The sequence below is a fragment of the Pongo pygmaeus genome, chromosome 11, assembly GCF_028885625.2.
Source record: "Pongo pygmaeus isolate AG05252 chromosome 11, NHGRI_mPonPyg2-v2.0_pri, whole genome shotgun sequence".
Taxonomy (NCBI): Eukaryota; Metazoa; Chordata; class Mammalia; order Primates; family Hominidae; genus Pongo; species Pongo pygmaeus.
Window position 1 is genome coordinate 123387395 of NC_072384.2, and position 19585 is coordinate 123406979.

General features: G+C 40.1%; 1 protein-coding gene across 5 annotated transcripts in view; it reads left to right on the forward strand.

Moving 5' to 3' along the window:
- The window catches only part of ACSL3 (acyl-CoA synthetase long chain family member 3), a 79515-nt gene that overhangs the window by 16737 nt on the left and 43193 nt on the right, over nucleotides 1-19585 (forward strand). For 2 of the 5 annotated variants that reach the window (XM_054477628.2, XM_054477627.2), the window contains exons 2-3: nucleotides 12402-12460; nucleotides 16825-16861. The exons of 1 other annotated variant lie outside the window; for it this stretch is intronic. The gene's annotated coding sequence lies outside the window, so the exon portion shown is untranslated. The remainder of the gene's footprint in view (nucleotides 1-12401; nucleotides 12461-16824; nucleotides 16862-19585) is intronic. 2 more of the 5 variants (XM_054477626.2, XM_054477625.2) reach the window with 1 other exon arrangement.

Consider the following 19585-nt stretch of genomic DNA (forward strand, 5'->3'; position numbering starts at 1 on the left):
ATACCTAGTTCAGAAATGATTTTGTAGGCATGTAACAGTTTCTGTTCTTTGCATTGATGTTTCTGGGGAGAATGGTGGACATAGTGTAAAACTGGCATATGCCTATATGTTATATACTACATCATGTGTTAGAAGATTACATGCTAGAAATTTGGATGGGACACTACCCAGAATCGTGAGTCACTATTTGGGAATTGCCCTTGATGCATGGATAATTTACCCATAGATAATTGGGAGCTGACTCTATGTATGTGTATTTAAGTTAATAAAATTTATTTGTATTATATGATGCCAGAGTATAGGCATGTTAACTATAGGTGATTACAGTTTTTGTTTCTTGTTATTAATTTCAAATAGCTTTAAGAAATAATTATATTTGCTGTCTTTCTTAGATAAGTCAAGAACATAATGTGTTTCTTTTGGGCTCCTTCAGGGAGAGTAAGTTTAATTTATTCTTCCACTAGAAAGAAAGATACTGTGCTTTATTCACTGCTGCACACCCAGTGCCCAGTGTATAGGAGACACTCACATTTGTTGAATGAATGAATCAGTCTCTGCATCCCTGCCACCTAGCACAGTAATGGACATGAGATACTGAGTAAGCATTTATTAAATTGAGTTGAAAGATTTGAATATATTACCAGAAAATTTTTGGAAGGCCAAAAATCTCACATCAGAATGCCCAATATATACTTATTAATGGAAGCTCAGGAATTCCTGAAGAATGGCTTTTCTGTTGATAAATATGTACTAACTGGTTGAGTAATATATGCTAATGTAATTTAAAAAAATTATGTGATTATGAAGGCAGGAAAGTGATGGATTGTTTCAGGCCAGGCCCACTGCTTGCTGTACTTTAATGTCATTGCTGCTTGTTGCCTTCTCTGCAGCCTTGTTGACACTCCTGACAACAAGTGTTTGTCTTTGGCTTCTAGGGCAGTGTTTCCTGTTCCTTTACCTTTCTTGTTTGTTCTTCTGGCATCTGCCCTTAATCCTTTATCCTACAATTGAATATACTGTTTCTGAGGAATTCTGTGTTCTATGAATAGAGTCAATGGTGACTGTGACCTCTGCATCTTCAGCTGTTTGGAGCCCCAGCCCTGTATTTCTAACAATATACTGAATCTCTCTTCTGGTCTTTCCCACAAACTTAACATCCAGCCCTATATTCATGCGCTCATATTTGTGTCTGTTCTTGTATTCCTCATTACATGCCACCATTCTTTCATTCTGGAAATGTAGACTTTTAATTTTCAGAGCCCTTACTCTATACATCCTACCTGACAGGTCCTACTAATTTTACCTCAGAGAAGCCTCTACAGTTGGTCCTGATTCTTCTGCGTCTACTGCCTTAAATTCTGCACTTCATTACTTGGGCTGTGGTAATAACCACATACCTGGAATCCCTTTCGGTTTATTTTCTGTGTTGACCCAAGTAATCATTATTAAAAAAACAACAACACACATTTAGGACTGGGAACGGTGACTCACACCTGTAATTTCAGCACTTTGGGAGGCCAAGGCAGGTGGATCACCTGAGGTCAGGAGTTCAAGACCATCCTGGTCAACATGGTGAAACCCTGTCTCTACAAAAAATACCAAAATTAGCCGGGCGTGGTGGCGGGTGCTTGTAATCTCAGCTACACGGGAGGCTGAGGCAGGAGAATCGCTGGAACCCAGGAGGTGGAGATTGCAGTGAGCCTAGATGGTGCCACTATACTCCAGCCTGGGGGACAGAGCGAGACTGTCTCAAAAAAATAAAATAAAATAAAAAACAAATTTAGTTAAATGCTTTACTTGAAAACCGATCTCATCCTATCTACAACATTTTCATTGCTAACTCCCCCCATATATTTCCTGTGTTCCAGCGATCTCAGGCTACTTGTGATTACTCACTCTGTGCTCACTCATGCCTCCCTGTTAGGCAGGAGCGAAGGAGGACTAAGAGCCTGGAGGGATTTATTCAGCTTTGTCTGTGGGTAATTATACTCATCCTGAATCTTGATAGATGAGTTTATTTTGACAGTCCTCTTAGCTGCTTCTGTCTCTCCAATTCCATACCCCATTCCAAGTTTTGGACAGAAGAGTATGATTGGACCAACACATTCATGTTTTTGATACAGGCTTCACTGGTCACAGGTCTGCTGGATACCTGTGGATGCCCACATTTGCCGTAGTCTGCGGTGTTGGAGATGGGGACAGAACAGTATCACATATGTGAAACAGAGCCAGTGCTTCCCTTCCCAACAGTCATAGGCCAGGCAATGTGGACTGTGGGTTGACATCACTGGAGACTGTTTCAGAATCAGAACAAAGACCAATAATAAACCTTTTTTTTTCTATTTATGGAATATGGGAGCTGTGGAAGAGAGGTATTACTAGGCTGGTTGTTTGCTTCAGCCTAGTAATACCTCTCTTGATGTATAATAATTAATAAATAATTAATCAATAATAACCAACGATTAATTAATAAATAATTTAGCAATAATGATTATTAATTAATTAATAATTAATAATTATTAACAATAATTAGTTAATAAATAATAATTAGTAATTATATATAACAAAGATGCTTCTCATCTTTCCAGGACTTAATTTAGCTACTACCTCAGTTAAAATTTTTCTTTGATGCCGTGCAACTTACTGAATAAGTTTTTACCTGCTGATCTGCAATGTCACTATTGCCATATACAAAAGTCCCATGATTATTTCTGGTTTTAAAATTCTGTATTAAAACAATTCGTGTTTTGATATGGAATAGGGCAAATATGTATTAAATATGCCGTTTCTCAAAGTTTTTTCTTCTAGATAAATGTTAGAATTAATATATCACATAAGCATACAAAACAAACACGTAAGAAAAATCCTAGTGGGATTTTAATTGGGATTGCATTTGGTTTATGGGTTAATTTTGGCAGAATTAACATTTATCCTTTCTACTCAGGAACAAGTCTGTCTTTTCATATATTCAGGGTTTTTTTGTGTGTGTCTGTCAGCATTTTACACACACAGACACCCATATGTAAATATGAATGTTATATTACATGACGAATTTTAAACTTGTGTTTGCTATTGTGACTGTATTTCCATTTCAATTTCTAACTGGTGATTAATAGTATATTAAAAAAATTGTCAATTTTTGGCCGGGCGCGGTGGCTCATGCCTGTAATCCCAACACTTTGGGAGGCCCAGGTGGGCGGATCACAAGGTCAGGAGATGAAGACCATCCTGGCTAACACGGTGAAACCCTGTCTCTACTAAAAATAAAAAAAAAAATTAGCCGGGCGTGGTGGTGGGTGCCTGGAGTCCCAGCTACTCAGGAGACTGAGACAAGAGAATGGCGTGAACCCGGGAGGCGGAGCTTGCAGTGAGCAGAGTTCACGCCACTGCACTCCAGCCTGGGTGACAGAGCGAGACTCTGTCTCAAAAACAAAAAACAAACCAAAAAAAAAACTGTCGATTTTTATTATTTACTTGGTATCGAAGTATTTTTGTGAATTCTCCCTCTGGTTGGATATTTTTCAAATGATTTCTTCAGATTTTCTTGTCAGACAGGCACTTATCTGCACACAATAACGACTCTGTCTTTTTCAGTATTCATAACTGTTTGTTTATTTTTTCATTGCATTGGCTGAAGTGCAGTGCTGTTCAGAAGACATGCATTGAGAGCCGTAAATGTAAGCCATATATGTAGTTTTACATTTGTAGTAGGCAATTGATTTCAATACATTTTATTTAATGTAATATATCCAAAATCTTATTTCAGTGTATATGTTCAATATGAAATTTATTAATTAACTATTTTATGTTCTTTTTTTACTACTAGGTCTTTGGAATCCCATGTGTATTTTACACTTAGATCACATCTCAGTTTGGACTAGCCACGTTTCAGGTGTGCAGTGGCGCTTGTGGTTACCGCATTGGACAGCATAGAGTTAGAGCCTTCTTGATGTATAATAATTATGATCATAGTTGGCCTTGTTGTCCCTTACTTGGATGGAAGTTGCTTTTCAGTATGATGTTTAATGTTGATTTCTGATAAATATACTGTTTTTAAGTTTAAGCAATTTTGTTTCTGAATAAGATGTTCCTTTAAAACTTAATAATTGATATTCACTCCCCGCCCCACCCCTGAGATGGAGTTTCACTCTTGTCGCCCAGGCTGGAGTGCAATGGTGCGACCTTGGTTTACTGCAGCCTCCACTTCCCGGGTTCAAGCGATTCTCCTGCCTCACCCTCCTAAGTAGCTGGGATTACAGGCATGCGCCACCACCCCTAGCTAATTTTGTATTTTTAGTAGAGATGGGGTTTCACCATGTTGGCTAGGCTGGTCATGAACTCCTGACCTCAGGTGGTCCACCTGCCCAAAGTGCTGGGATTATAGGTGTGAGCCATTGCGCCCGGCCTCACTTTTCTTAAATACTTAAGAAAATATATGGTGATGCTCACACCTTTCCCCTCCTAGTTAGCCTGTTAAATATAGAGAATGGTAATAATAAAGAATTCTCATGGTGAAGCATCTTTGCACTCAGAGTAAACAAACCATGCTTGGTTATGGTGTATCATTCTTTTAACTCAACTGGATTAGATGTGCTGACATTTTAGGATTTTTTCCCTCATATTCTTTAAAGAGATTGTCCTATGTGGTATGTCAGGTTTTGGAATCAGCATTATATTAGCTCTTGTAAACTAGGTAACAAAACTTCAGATCATTCTGGCTTAACAAAATTGTTTTAAAGCTTAAAGGAATATATGCACATGATTGAGGACTTTTAAATTTCTTGGCAAAATGTATTTGTGGAATGTAAATTTTCTAAGTCCTTGCAAGTCTGAAAATTTCTTTATTCTACTTGCAATTGATTGGGAAATTAGCTGAGAGTAGAATTCTAGGTTAAAACTTTCCCTTAAAACTTTTAAGGCCTTGTTCATAGTTGCCTACCTTCCTGTGTTTCTGAGACATCTGATGCCATTATGATTCTTACTCCTTTATAACAGCTGTCTCCAAGCTTTTTGGCACCAGGGACCCAGTTTCGTGGAACACAGTTTTTCCATGGACGGGGGTCGAGGAGGCAGTGGGGTGGAGGATAGTTTTGGGATGAACCCTTGCATGTGCAATTCCTGCTCCTGTGAGAATCTGATGCAGCTGCTGTTCTGACAGGAGGCAGAGCTCAGGAGGTAATACTTGCTCACCTGCTGTTGCCTACCTGCTGTCAGGTCTGTGGCCCGGGGGTTGAGAATTCCTGCCTTACAGGAAGGGTGACCATATATCCTGATTTGTGTGGAATACCTCCAGATCATGGTTTGTTTTTTTTTTTTTTTAAGACAGAGTCTCGCTCTGTCGTCCAGGCTGGCTGGAGTGCAGTGGCATGATCTTGGCTTACTGCAAGCTCCGCCTCCTGGCTTCAAGTGATTCCCCTGCCTTAGCCTCCTGAGTAGCTGGGATTACAGGCAGGTGCCACCATGCCCGGCTAATTTTTGGTATTTTTAGTAGCAATGGGGTTTCACTGTGTTAGCCAGGATGGGCTCGATCTCCTGACCTTGTGATCTGCCTGCCTTGGCCTTCCAAAGTGCTGGGATTACAGGCGTGAGCCACCGCATCCGGCCCAAATCACACTTTTTAATAGTACCTCCTTTTATTCTGATAGGTATCCTTGTTTGTTGGTCAGTTATAGAATCACCTTATTTGTAGGTGGTTTGCTGTTTGTTTTTTTTTTTTGAGACGAAGTTTTGCTCTTGTTGCCAGGCTGGAGTACAGTGGCAGGATCTTGGCTCACTGCAACCTCCCCCTCCTGGGTTCAAGCGATTCTACTGCGTCAGTCAGCCTCTCTAGTAGCTGGGATTACAGGCATGCGCCACTATGCCCGGCTAATTTTGTATTTTTAGTAGAGATGGGTTTCTCCTTATTGGTCAGGCTGGTCTCGAACTCCCGACCTCAGGTGATCTGCCCGCCTCGGCCTCCCGAAGTGCTGGGATTGCAGGTGTGAGCCACCACGCCCGGCCAGCCTTTTGTTTTTTTAGGAAGATTTGAGGATATTCTTATACTCTGCGCTTTGAGAATTTACGTGGCTCTGTCTAGAAGTCAGTTATTTTTTCCCTCATTGATCTGCCCAGTCCTTTCAAACCGAAGACTAGTATTTATCAGCTCTGGGATATTATATTGCAGAGTGCTTTAGGAATTTCTGCCTCTTTTTTCTTTTTTTCTTTTTATTTCTAGGACTCCTTGTAATGGAACTTGAATCTCTTGGATTAATGTAACTCCTTATTTTTTAAAATGAGAATTAAATTTTCTATATTCTACCCCTTGCTTTTGCTGTTCTTTATCTGGAAAAGAGTCTCCACCTCATTTTCTGACACTTGTTACTGACTCCTTAATTTCAGCTGCTATTAATTTCAAAGAGCTTTTTCTTATTTTTATTCCTTTTGTTAATATATAGCATCGCATTCTTGTTTCATAGATGGCAATAGCCTCTCTTATGCCTTTGAGAATATTACATAGACATATTTTAAAATTTCCCACATTTCCTACATTGTCTGTTTCCACTGAGGCGCCTTTTGTCTGCTGTTTGTCTCTTTCTTTGATAGTGATGGTTTTTCACAAATATCTGGTGATTAAGAACTTTATCTTCTGTCTGGATTTTGAATTTTTAAATGGTTTTCCTGTTTCTAGTTTCTTTTTCCACAAATAAATTCTCAACATTGGCACCAGGTATAATATTATGAAACAGATCCAAGTATGTCATCCCCCTGCTAATAAAAGTTAGAAGACTTTTAAGGGATCTGGATAATGTTTCAACTACTTAGGGCAGCAAACATTCACAGCGGCAGTGAGGCATTTGTCTTCTAGGGACACTGCAACAAATCACCACAGATTGGGAGGCTTAAAACAACAGAAATTTATTCTATTAATGTTAATAGAGACCAGAAGTTCAAATCAGTGTTACTGGGTTGAAATCAAAGTATCAGCAGAGCTTTGAAGGCCCCTGTATCAGCAGAGCTTTGAAGGAACAGGGAAGAACCTGTTCCTTGCCTCTTTCAGCTTATAGTGTCTACTGGCATTCCCCATTATCAGTCCAATCTTTCAGGCCAGCATCTTCAAATCTCTCTGTCCATCTTCACGTCACCATCTCCTTCATGTGTGTCCAATCTCCTTCTGCCTCTCTCTTTATAAGGACATTTGTGAGGGCATTTAGGGACCACTGGGTAATCTAGGGTCTTTTTCCAAATAAGGTAACATTTGTAGATCCTAGGGATTAGGGCCTGATACCCTTGAGGTCCTTTTTTCAGCTTACTACAACTACTTAGAGTCTTCTGAAATTTCTCTTTTCTTGTATAGTTCCCTTCGTGTTTACAAATAATTGTTATTACTGCCTGCAGTTATTGTCTGCTTGAACAAAAATACATGCATCAACTCAGTTGATAGTGATTTCCTTGACCTTGTCTTCTCCACCCTAGACAAAAGGCTGCAATTGCCTGTTTTCCTAATGCAGCTGATGCACTTCTCATAGTTTTTGCCATGTTAAAGTGATTTGTCAGGCTCTACCACTGACTAGGAATTTTTTTTTTTTCAGTACTGTAGTGTCATTCTTAGAATGCAAAGTGTCAGGTCTGGAGCTGAGTAAGGCATTTAATAAATATTTGTTGAAGAGATTTTTTTTTGATTGTAATGCTTTATATTATTTACAAACTTGGTAAATTAAACTCCTTTAAATATTTCAAATGCATTTATACATTAATGTATTTTCTTTTTTTTTTTTCAATTAAGTATTTATTGATCATTCTTGGGTGTTTCTCAGAGAGGGGGATGTGGCAGGGTCATAGGATAATAGTGGAGAGAAGGTCAGCAGATAAACACATGAACAAAGGTCTCTGGTTTTCCTAGGCAGAGGTCCCTGCGGCCTTCCGAAGTGTTTGTGTCCCTAGGTACTTGAGATTAGGGAGTGGTGATGACTCTTAAAGAGCATGCTGCCTTCAAGCATCTGTTTAACAAAGCACATCTTGCACCGCCCTTAATCCATTTAACCCTGAGTTGACACAGCACATGTTTCAGAGAGCAGGGGGCTGGGGGCAAGGCCATAGATCAACAGCATCTCAAGGCAGAAGAATTTCTCCTCCCAGATGGGGCGGCCGGGCAGAGGCGCTCCTCACTTCCCAGACGGGGCGGCCGGGCAGAGGCGCTCCTCACTTCCCAGACGGGGCGGCCGGGCAGAGGCGCTCCTCACTTCCCAGACGGGGCGGCCGGGCAGAGGCGCTCCTCACTTCCCAGACGGGGCGGCCGGGCAGAGACGCTCCTCACCTCCCAGACACGGCGCCCGGGCAGAGGCGCTCCTCACTTCCCAGACGGGGCGGCTGGGCAGAGGCGCTCCTCACTTCCCAGAAGGGGCAGCCGGGAAGAGGTGCTCCTCACTTCCCAGACGGGGCAGCCAGGCAGAGGCGCTCCTCACTTTCTCCCAGACGGGGTGGTGGCCGGGCAGAGGCGCACCTCACCTCCCAGACGGGGCGGCCAGGCAGAGGTGCTCCTCGCTTCCCTCCCGGATGGGGCGGCCGGGCAGAGGTGCTCCTCACCTCCCAGACGGGGCGGCCAGGCAGAGGCGCTCCTCACTTCCCAGAAGGGGCAGCCAGGCAGAGGCGCTCCTCACTTCCCAGAGGGGGCAGCCAGGCAGAGGCGCTCCTCACTTCCTCCCAGACGGGGTGGCGGCCGGGCAGAGGCGCTCCTCACCTCCCAGATGGGGCAGCCGGGCAGGGGCGCTCCTCGCTTCCCAGACGGGGCGGCCAGGTAGAGGTGCTCCTCACTTCCCAGATTGGGCGGCCAGGCAAAGGCGCTCCTCAATTCCTCCCAGACGGGGTGGCGGCCAGGCAGAGGCGCTCCTCACCTCCCAGACGGGGTGGCTGGGCAGAGGTGCTCCTCGCTTCCCTCCCGGATGGGGCGGCCGGGCAGAGGCGCTCCTCACTTCCCAGACGTTGGGTGGCCGGGCAGAGGTGCTCCTCGCTTCCCTCCCGGATGGGGCGGCCGGGCAGAGGCGCTCCTCACTTCCCAGACGTTGGGCGGCCGGGCAGAGGCGCTCCTCACCTCCCAGACGGGGTGGCCGGGCAGAGGCGCTCCTCACTTCCTCCCAGATGGGGTGGCAGCCGGGCAGAGGCGCTCGTCACCTCCCAGACGGGGCGGCCAGGCAGAGGCGCTTCTCACATCCCAGACGATGGGTGGCCGGGCAGAGACGCTCCTCACTTCCTAGACGGGGTGGCGGCTGGGCAGAGGCTGTAATCTTAGCACTTTGGGAGGCCAAGGCAGGCGGCTGGGAAGTGGAGGTTGTAGCGAGCCGGGATCACGCCACTGCACTCCAGCCTGGGCAACATTGAGCATTGAGTGAGGGAGACTCCGTCTGCAATCCCAGCACCTCGGGAGGCCGAGGCGGGCAGATCACTTGAGGCCAGGAGCTGGAGACCAGCCGGGTCAACACGGCGAAACCCCGTCTCCACCAAAAATACAAAAACCAGTCAGGCGTGGCGGCGCGCGCCTTCAATCCCAGGCACTCACAGGAGCCCGAGGCAGGGAGGTTGCAGCGAGCTGAGATCACGGCAGCACAGTCCAGCTTCGGCAACAGAGGGAGACCGAAAAAAGTAGGAGAGGGAGACCGAAGAGTGGAGAGGGAGAGGGAGAGGGGAGAGGGAGACCGAAGAGGGGAGAGGGGAGAGAGAGAGTGTTTTAACATTTATTGAGGGCCAATTACATACCTAGTAGGACCTGTCACCTTGGGCCATTTAATAAACAAAGCAGGGTAAAGTAAGCATGGCACACAAGTTTCCCTAGGGCATATTTCTCAAAAGGGATTGCTGGGTCATAGGAGTCTACATTTTCAGCTTTTGCTAGATGCTGCCAAATTGCTCTCTTAACTGGCTGTACTTCCCTAAGAGTGCTAAGATCTGTCTTGTTTGCCATATCCTTGCCAACGCTTGTGAATTTTTTTCATTAAAAAAATTTTAATGTAGGAAATGATACTGTTTTAATTTGTATTTCCTTGATAATTAATGAGGTTAACCATTTTTAATAAGTAATAAACAATGTGGAATTTTCTGTTAATATACATAGCCTGCTTTCTCCTGTTGCTCTTTTTTATTTATAGAAATTCTACAAATATGGATATGAATTATTTATATATAGCACTGTTCGCTTTTACATGTGAGGAAACTGGCACAAGAAATTATTAATAACAAGAAGATTTCTAAGTTATTTCCCCCTGGATGAATAGATGCATGACCTTGTCTGGAGTCATAGCTAATAAGAAACAGCAGGGATTTTGAACCCAGTAGTATCTGAGTTTAAGGTCTGTCTTTTTTTGAGACAGAGTCTTGCTCTGTCACCCAGGCTGGAGTGCAGTGGCATGATCTCAGCTCAGTGCAACCTCTGCCTCCTGGGTTCAGGTGATTCTCTTGCCTCAGCCTCCAGAGTAGCTGGGACTATATGTGCATGCCCCCACACCTGGCTAATTTTTGTAATTTTGGTGGAGATGGGGTTTCATCTTGTTGGTCAGGCTGGTCTTGAACTCCTGACCTCAGGTGATCCACCCGTGTCAGCCTCCCAAAGTGCTGAGATTACAGGCGTGAGCCACCAATGCCTGACTTTAAAAAAAAAAAAAATTATTTATTATTTTACTTTAAGTTCTGGGATACATGTGCAGAACATGCAGGTTTACATGTATACATAGGTATACACGTGGCATGTTGGTTTGCTGCACCTTTCAACCCATCATCTAAGTTTTAAGCCCCGCATGCATTAGGTATTTGTCCTAAAGTTTTCCCTCCCCTTACCCCACCCACCTACAGGCCCAAGTGTATGACGTTCCCCTCCCTATATCCATGTGTTCTCATTCTTCAACTGCCACTTACGAGTGAGAGAACTTGTGGTGTTTCTTTTCTGTTCCTGTGTTAGTTGGCTGAGAATGGTGGCTTCCAGCTTCATCCATGTCCCTGCGAAGGACATGAACTCATTCTTTTTTATAGCTGCAAGGTCTGTCCGTTTTTACAAAAATTAATAATGAATTAAAAGTTAATGAAGCAGTGGTGTGTTGAATTAAGTGATTCAAAAAAACTTAGCGTTTAGCTCTACTTGTTAATATATTCTTAAAAATAACTATATAATGACTGCTAACCTATTTGCTTCACAGGTGATAGAGAAAATCATAGGAAAAATTTGAAAATTTTTAAAAAACAATGTGTTAATATCACCACGTATACATCTTAATACTTATTCTTTATCATTATCATGAGTAAATGAACTCAGCCTTTATAGTATACTTTTTGAGTTTTGGAAATACCTTATTTTTTATAATAGAGTTTATTTTTTAGAGCAGTTTTAGGTGTACAGCAAAATTGAGAGGAAGGTGCAGAGATTTCTCATATACCCCTTCCCCTACACAGGCATAGCCTCCCTCTTTATCAACATCCCCCTACCTCCCCAGAGTGCTACATTGGTTATAACTGATGAACCTACACTGACACATCATTATCAACCAAAGTCCATAGTTTACATTAGGGTTCACTCTTAGTATTGTACCTTCCGTAGGTTTTAACAAATACATGATGACGTGTATCTACTCTTATAATACATACAGAATAGCTTTACTGCCCTAAAAGTCCTTTTGTGCTCTGCCTATTCATCCCCCTCTGTGCCCTAACCTCTGGCAACCATGGATCCTTTTACCATCTCCATAGCTTTGCGTTTTCCAGAATGTCATATAGTTGGAATCATACAGTACATAGCATTTTCAGACTGTCTTCTTTCACTTTGTAATATGCATTTAAGTTTCCTTCATGTCTTGTCATGGCTTGATGGCTCATTTCTTTTCAATACTGACTCATTTTCCATTGTCTGGATGTACCACAGTTTATATTATCCATTACTTCGTTGAAGGATATGTTGATTGCTTCTAGCTTTTGGCAATTATGAATGAAACTGCTATGGACATTCATGTACAGGTGTTTTTGTAGACATGTTTTCAACTCTTTTGGGTAAATACCAAGCACTGTGGTTGCTGGATCATATATTTGGAGTATGTTTAGTTTTATATGACACTGTCAAACTTCCATAGTGGCTGTACCATTTTGCATTCCCGCCAGCAATGAATGAGAGTTGCTCCACATCCTTGCAAGCATTGGGTGGTGTTAGTGTTTTGGGTTTTGGGCATTCTTACTGGTGTGTAGTGTGTGTACTATATGTTTTTGAAGAAAGGTTACATGATAAAAATTTTGTTTGCTAGTGTGATAGATTGGCGTTTCCAGAACAACTCACCAGAAACTTTTCATGTGAGGTTTAGAAGTAAAATACTTCCAGGAAAAAGTTGGCATTCGGCTCTGATTAACTAGACTATGAGTAGTAATGCTTGTCTTTTTTATGTTTGTTTTGACAGGTTTTGACACAAGGGCACATATCTTCAAAGCACCTAGTACCTCCTACCATTGTCAACTGGTAAAATATTTAATTTTTTATTACAATAGATTTCTTTTGTTATAAAATAAATATTAAATTAAAACCAATTATGGCTAAACTGACCAAAAAAATTGTAATTCTCATTTTATGATTATAGAATTATGAAAGTTTATAGAAGATAGTTTTATACTTACTTTAATTCCGTATAAATCAATTGGGACGTTAAACCATGTCATTGAGCAATATTGTCTACCTTCCTTTCCTTAACTTGAATTTCACTAAGTATCTGCAAGGGATTTGAACTCAGTGGCCTCTTTATTTTGGATAGTTTAGCATGAATTAGACCATTTTAATATGTGATGGTCATTTAAAATTTGTATGAATGTTACTGTAAATTTCTAACTGGACATTTTAGTAGAGATTGTAGTTTCAAGGGCTTTTTGTCAACCCATAGAAGGTTGTGCATGGTTATTACAGTTGTCATAGGGCATAAGAACTATAGCATAATTTTATTCTGTGTCATCTGAAGTGAATTAGAGTTTATGAAATTTTAGGGCAAAAATTTAAGGACGAAGGTTTTTAGCATTCTGTGAAATGAGAATAAAATTGAGTAGGACTGCTATAGGGAATAGTCTATGTTGGTAAAGTGCTTTGATGACATAAAGGCAGTAAGCATTTTATCCATTAGAATCATGATAGTTGACATCCTCCTTTTCAGAATCTCATTTCGAAGTCTTTTTTCACATCAGTTGAATTTATTAATCTTAACATTTTTAACTGATTTTAAAAGGAAATCACACAAGTAATATGTTTATTATTAAAAACTGTAAGCAATGTAGGAGCATCTAAGTAAACAGGAAACTCCTACGTTACCCTGGTTCTTTTGCTAGGGATTATCCCTTATTTTCAGAGTGTATCTTTCCAGACGTTTTGTTTGCATATCCAAGATTGCCATCTTTTAATGAAGTAGGTGTGATGGAAAAAGGAATATACTTTGTCCACTTTAATAGTACGCCTCACTTTGTTTTAGACATGTCTGTGCCTACATCTCTTTGAGGGATATACGTGATCAAATTAAGAGTGCTTTAGAAGTAACTAAGTAAACCCATTGTAACACAGTACTCTTCTACAAATTTCTTTTAGTAGTTAATGGGTTATGGGAACTCCAAACTTTGAATTCTTAGCTAAGAATGCATCAAGAGAGTTTAGTAGATTTCCAATAAAATTGAAATTGCAAAGATAATTATGGCATATTAAATGATAGATTTTAAATAGGAAGACATTTGTAGAAATGACTGTAATTACTGTTGAGGATCAGCTAGGTTTGGGTAGGTGAAGAAGTGGTTTTGGAGCTTCAGTGCATTTACGTGTGCTCAGTAGGGTACTTAGGATATTTGAGGAGGGAAAAGGCCGTCAGAAACTGATGTGGGAGGGCGGTGCACAGGGAAGAAGTACTATGGTACAGTGACAAAGATAACTTTGTCATAATTTTGCCTAAAAAGAGAAATAAGACTCGTAATCATGTTATATAGGTTCACTGTGCGATGAAGTAAAGGGAATGTCATGAACTACTTGGGAAACCCAGTGTCTTGAATCCCGAAACTTAGAACTCAGCCTTTTCATGTTTGGGAATTGCTTATATTCAGAAGTCCCATGATTTAAGAGATAATGTAAAAATGGAAGTTAATTCACATTTGTACGTGTCCTTTGTGCGATTGTCGGATTGAAGCATTTTAAACTTCTTAAGAGATGTAGCTAAGCAAATTTGGATTTGTATGTGAAAGTGACCTAGATGAGAAGTATGGAAGGAGACGGAGACAGCAGCAAGTTTGCTCCTCCCTTGGTTTCAGAGGAAAATGTTTTTTAAGAGCTGGGCCAGATATTTCTCATAGCTACTTAAGGTGGATTCCTTTTTTCTGTGTCTTCTGTTTTTTAAGTGTAATCTGGTTTTTGAGCACTTGCAGAAAAGCTGCAGAGGCCAGGGAACGACACAGCAGAGAATGGAGGTGAGAGGGAAGACAACTGGTGATCTTACTAGCTTTGATTTTGAAATGTGTTGTTCAGGAATAGCTTTTCTTAGTGGTAAAATAATTGGGAATTTGTAGGAAGAAGAAAATATGTTGTAAAGAATTTAAAGATAAAAAAGCGAGTAATATTTGAATACAACACAAGACTATTGACTAAAGGAAGTAATTGGATGTTTAAACCTCATTTTTAGCTACTTAACCTTTACATAGTACAAATGAAGGCAATATGTTAATTGTGATGCAGGTTATTTATTCTTTATATTTCCACAACGTACTTATAAGTTCTAATTATATGTTATTTGCCTTTTCTTAACTTTGTTTTTTTAGCTGGTCCATGCAAACTACAGATAAGAAACTGGGCTTTTAGGGGTGGGAAGGGGAATGGAGGAAGAGAAAAGGAAACATCTAAGTAATCTTACTGAATGATATATAAATTGTTGAAATTAAAGAAAATATATTCTGGGTAGAGTTAGCTTGCAAAATTATTTTAAGCTATTGTAGCTCTTATAAATAGAATAAGCATTTTAAAATCATCTTGAAAATCTTCAGAAACTTTAATTCTTTTACATTCTCAAAGGTTAAACATAACCAGAAGAGCTGTCTTCTCTCAAATATGCATACTTTGTTCATTATATTTACTTTTGCTAACTTTTTTTATATGTTTGGAACTGTTATATTTTTCCTCTGGCCTTTGAATTTTCTTTAATTTTATTTTTTATTTCACCCTGGGGGAAAGAGAGGTAGGTAGATTTGTTTGTTTGTTTGTTTGTTTGTTTTTGAGACAGAGTCTTGGTTTATGGCCCAGGCTGAGGTGCAGTGGCGTGATCTTGGCTCACTGCAACCTCTGCCTCCCAGACTCTGGTGATTCTCGTGCCTCAGCCTCCCAAGTAGCTGGGATTACAGGTGCGTACCACCACACCTGGCTAATTTTTATATTTTTTAGTAGAGACGGGGTTTCTCCATGTTGGCCAGGCTGACCTTGAACTCCTGGCCTCAAGTGATCTGCCCACTTCAGCCTCCCAAAGTGTTGGGATTACAGGCGTGAGCCATTGTACCTGGCTGAAAAGAGGTGTATTTAAAAGTGAATTTGTTACTTCAGCTAACACAACCTTCACTTAAAAATTAGGCTGTCTGTTCATTCTCCTTAGTACAGGTTCATGTAATGCCAAATGTGGTACGTAGCTGGATTGAGTTGGAATTATGAAGATCCTCAAATATTCATTAGCCAGGTTGATGTCATTAAGTAATCTAATAGTTCATGTTCTCCTGAAATACTTATATAGCTGGCTTTCTCATTAATCATTTTGTAGGAAATGATTGGAATAAATAAGGAGTAGTACTAAAAGAGTAAAGAATCCTATTCAGTATTGTCTTAATTTTGGGAACTCTAGGCATCAGTAGAATATAGTCTTAAAATCGATCTAGTTGAACTGCATCAATATTAATGGTGAGCAAATTAATATTTAGTGACCTGCTCAAGATCTCTTAGTAATTGGCAGCAGAGCTCAGTCTAGTCTAGTGTATGTGTTTATGCACATATGCATGTGTGTATATGTATTTAAAATCCGTGTTGTGTATCTAACTGAAAAAGATATATATTACCTTGCCTGATTTCTGTTTCCTATTGATTTTTATCTAGAAGAGGGATAAAAGCTGTTTTTTAAAGAAATAATGAGTCTTGATCAGTTTTGGGGAAATTGAGGGGACTGTATTTATAGTTCAAGGAGAGTACTCAAGAGTCCTACTGTTATTTCCGCTGTCATACTAATAGGACTGAAACAGTTTTAAAATTACACTGGATAACTGAAACTTAAAAAAATTGGCTTTGTTAAACTGCTTTTTCATTTAGATATATTAATGGGAAAGACTTGCTATAATAAATGTTCCTCCCTCCCTCTTTTCCAATGTATATCTTTAATGCCAACATTTCATTTTCTGAGGTTAAAATAAATATAGGCTTAATAGTTTTCTTAAAAATAAAATACCAAATTATTATTTCCTCATAAAACTTCCTAGTTGTAAAGTGGAACTTTATCTAATCCAGATAGTAATATGACTAAACCTTCTAATAATGTTTTTAATTGATTTCCTGTCCAGAATCTTTTTGACAATTTTATTTTTGTATTAAGGAAGTTCTTGCATGGATTAATGATCTCGATTTCAGCCCTGTAGTCATTGCGATGTCATACATTGCAACTATGTGGTCATAGTTGAAATCTTTGAAGTTGTTGAAAGATTGTGTTAGTATTTGAGGATTTGGAGAGGAAAAATCCTTTGTCTTTACTAAATACATAAGAACCAGTGTATTACACATAATAAGTTAGTCTGTGTGTTGTTGGTATTTGTAAGAATTTAAAACAACTTTCTTACTTTTAGGTCTGCTTTTTTGGGGAGGGAGGCAGCAGGATATATAGTAAGTAAATGTTTTAAAACCATTCTCTTGAACTAGGTATGTATTTTTATTATGTGTTTAGCTTTGGATGCCTGAGAAGCAAACATGTTTGTGAGAACCAGGGTGCCCCTCTAAAAAGAAACTCTTTCCTGATAGTAAATAATAGTCTGTGGTTGCACTTTCCATTATAACTCTGAGAGATTAATTCTGGGTAGGAAATAGTTCTTTCTGCCCTTCTTGACCCTGGTTTCCTATTTCATAACACATGATTTGCGTCATTCATCTGGGACTCTTACAGTCTCTGTAGAGTGTGTATGACTGTCACCTAACTTTTGGGGAAAGGAGAATCTCAAAAGTAGTGTATTAAAGGGTACTTTTTCCTCCCCAACAATAAGGTATTAACCATAGAGTTTATTAAGAGAGTGTGGGGGCATTAAAAAGTTTGGACATGCCTTGGAGAGACATGTAGGTTAATATCCTACCTTACCTGCTAGCTGTAAGTGCCTTTGGGTACAATCTATTTGAAATTGGGTTTTGTGAGAATTAAATGAGATAATATAAGAAGTTCCCTTCACTGTGCTTGTTTGCCTGCACTCAGAATTGTTTCCCATTTATTGCAAGCTTGGTGAAAAATTCCAGCCACATTTCATACTAGCAAATACGGATTCCTTGGTATCCAGCATTGTGCAAGCCACTCATTTATACTTCATTAGAGATAAAATGCTAAGCCACATTATTATTATTGTTATTTGCAGATATGAACAGTTGTATGGTATTGGTGCCTGAGTGTAGTAGGCTGAAAGAAAAATACAGAGGATGAAATCAGATTGAGTGGTGGGCAGGACTAACTGAGAAGTAAATTGTGGCATATCAAAATGCACCGTCTGCAGTATTTTCTCCTTTTCTGTCCTCTGTTCCCCCCGTCCTCATCCTCTGCTGCCTTTGACTTTGTGGGAGCATTTCTAAATGTTGGGGCTCTCTGCCTGCTCTGCAAGTTGAGTTTTCAGGTTCCTTTTCATGATGGTGGTGGATGTGAGGGGCATAAAATGTCTGCTTGCTCTATTAGTAGGGTGTGAATATAATACCATTGTTGACTTCTTGCCTCCTGTAGACATTGTACATGTCTTAGATTCTGAGAGTGACTCCTGTTTTCTTTGTTCAGTCCGTGAGTTTTGTGGAGGTTAATTTCACAGGTCTGCCAATTTTGGGTTGAGGTACCATGTTGTATCTCTCTTGTGCCTAAGAGATTCTTGAAACCCCAGATCTAAGCAGGTAGAACCATTTGATACATTAGTCTGAAAGTGATCCCTGTGGCAACCAACTTTTTTCCTGTTTTTCTCTTAGGAAAACACGTCATCTCTGATGGAAGCTTTTCTTCCTTCTCTCTTTTCTCTTTTTCTTCCTTCTCTCTTCTATTCTTTTCTCTCCTCTCCCTTCCCCCCATTTCCACCTCCTTTCCCTCTCCTTCTTCCCTCCTCTCCCCATCCCTCCTCTGCCTCTTCTCACCTCACAGGGTTGTTTTTTTCTCACAGGGTTTCTTTCTTTCTGACTTTGTCTTTTCACAAAGTCTTGCTCTGTTGCTCAGGCTGGAGTGCTTTGGTGTGATCACAGCACACCACAACCTCAACTTCTGGGCTGGAGAGATCCTCCCACCTCAGCCTCCTTTGTAGCTGGGACTACAGTCATGAGCTACCGCTCCTGGCAGGAGGCTTTCATATGAGCATTTGTAGCAATTTTTGTTTTGAAAAATTGGGAGTTGTTACAGGGCATTTGACTATGATATTAATAATATTCTTTAATAGCAATTTTTAACATAAAATTTTATTTTAACATCCACTTCATACGTTTTGGAAGTATATCATCTGAAAGTGATTTCCTGGCTGATGGTTAAGCTCCATTACTTTACTTACATTTGTTTCATAACACGAGATCTGAATGACACAAAATCCTGTCTGGTCTCCTTTTCCTCCACTCTTTCCAAGTCACCTGTGTTCTTCCTCTCAAATAATAGAGGTCGTACAAAGAAGAGATCTTCCTTGTGCTTGATCATTATGATTTAAAACAATTGCTAATTAAAACATAAGATGTAAATAACTCTTTGATGTAATGCATCTGACCATTTGCATAGAACATTTTAAAAACACATTTCAAGTGTTTGAACCTAGCTATTTATCACACAATTTTATATTTCAAGATTTTGTTTGCTTTATTGTATAAGTAGTAATAGGTCATTTTCTTTTAATGCTGTTAAACTTAATTCATCTTGTTATTTTAATTAGCAGTTGTGAGAATTTAGTGAAGTTTGGAGTTGTTAAATTCTTCATGGTGAAAGATTAATGGACTTAGACCTGCATTTAAATATTTAGGGATAATTTCTTAAAAACCTTGACTTGCCTATATCTTTTTCTATAGTCAGGCATGAAGCCAGGCATGCCCGTGTGTACATTCTTCTCAGTTGGCAAGGTATCATAGAAGTTCTTCTAGGTCAATGCATGTACATGTAGCTTACTTTTAATGGCTGCATAATAGTCTGTTCAATGGGTATATATGTTTTTCAGGCATTCTTTGATTAATGAATCTTTAGATCATTTTCTATTTTTGTTTTTTTGCCACTGAAACAGTACTGCCGTGTCTCCCAGGTGTGTGTATGTGTGTGTGTGTCCAAGTTTTATCTTCAGACTGTATTACTACTAGTTGCAGTTAACTACTCATCCCCAAATCTGTAAATATGTCTTCCTGTGACCC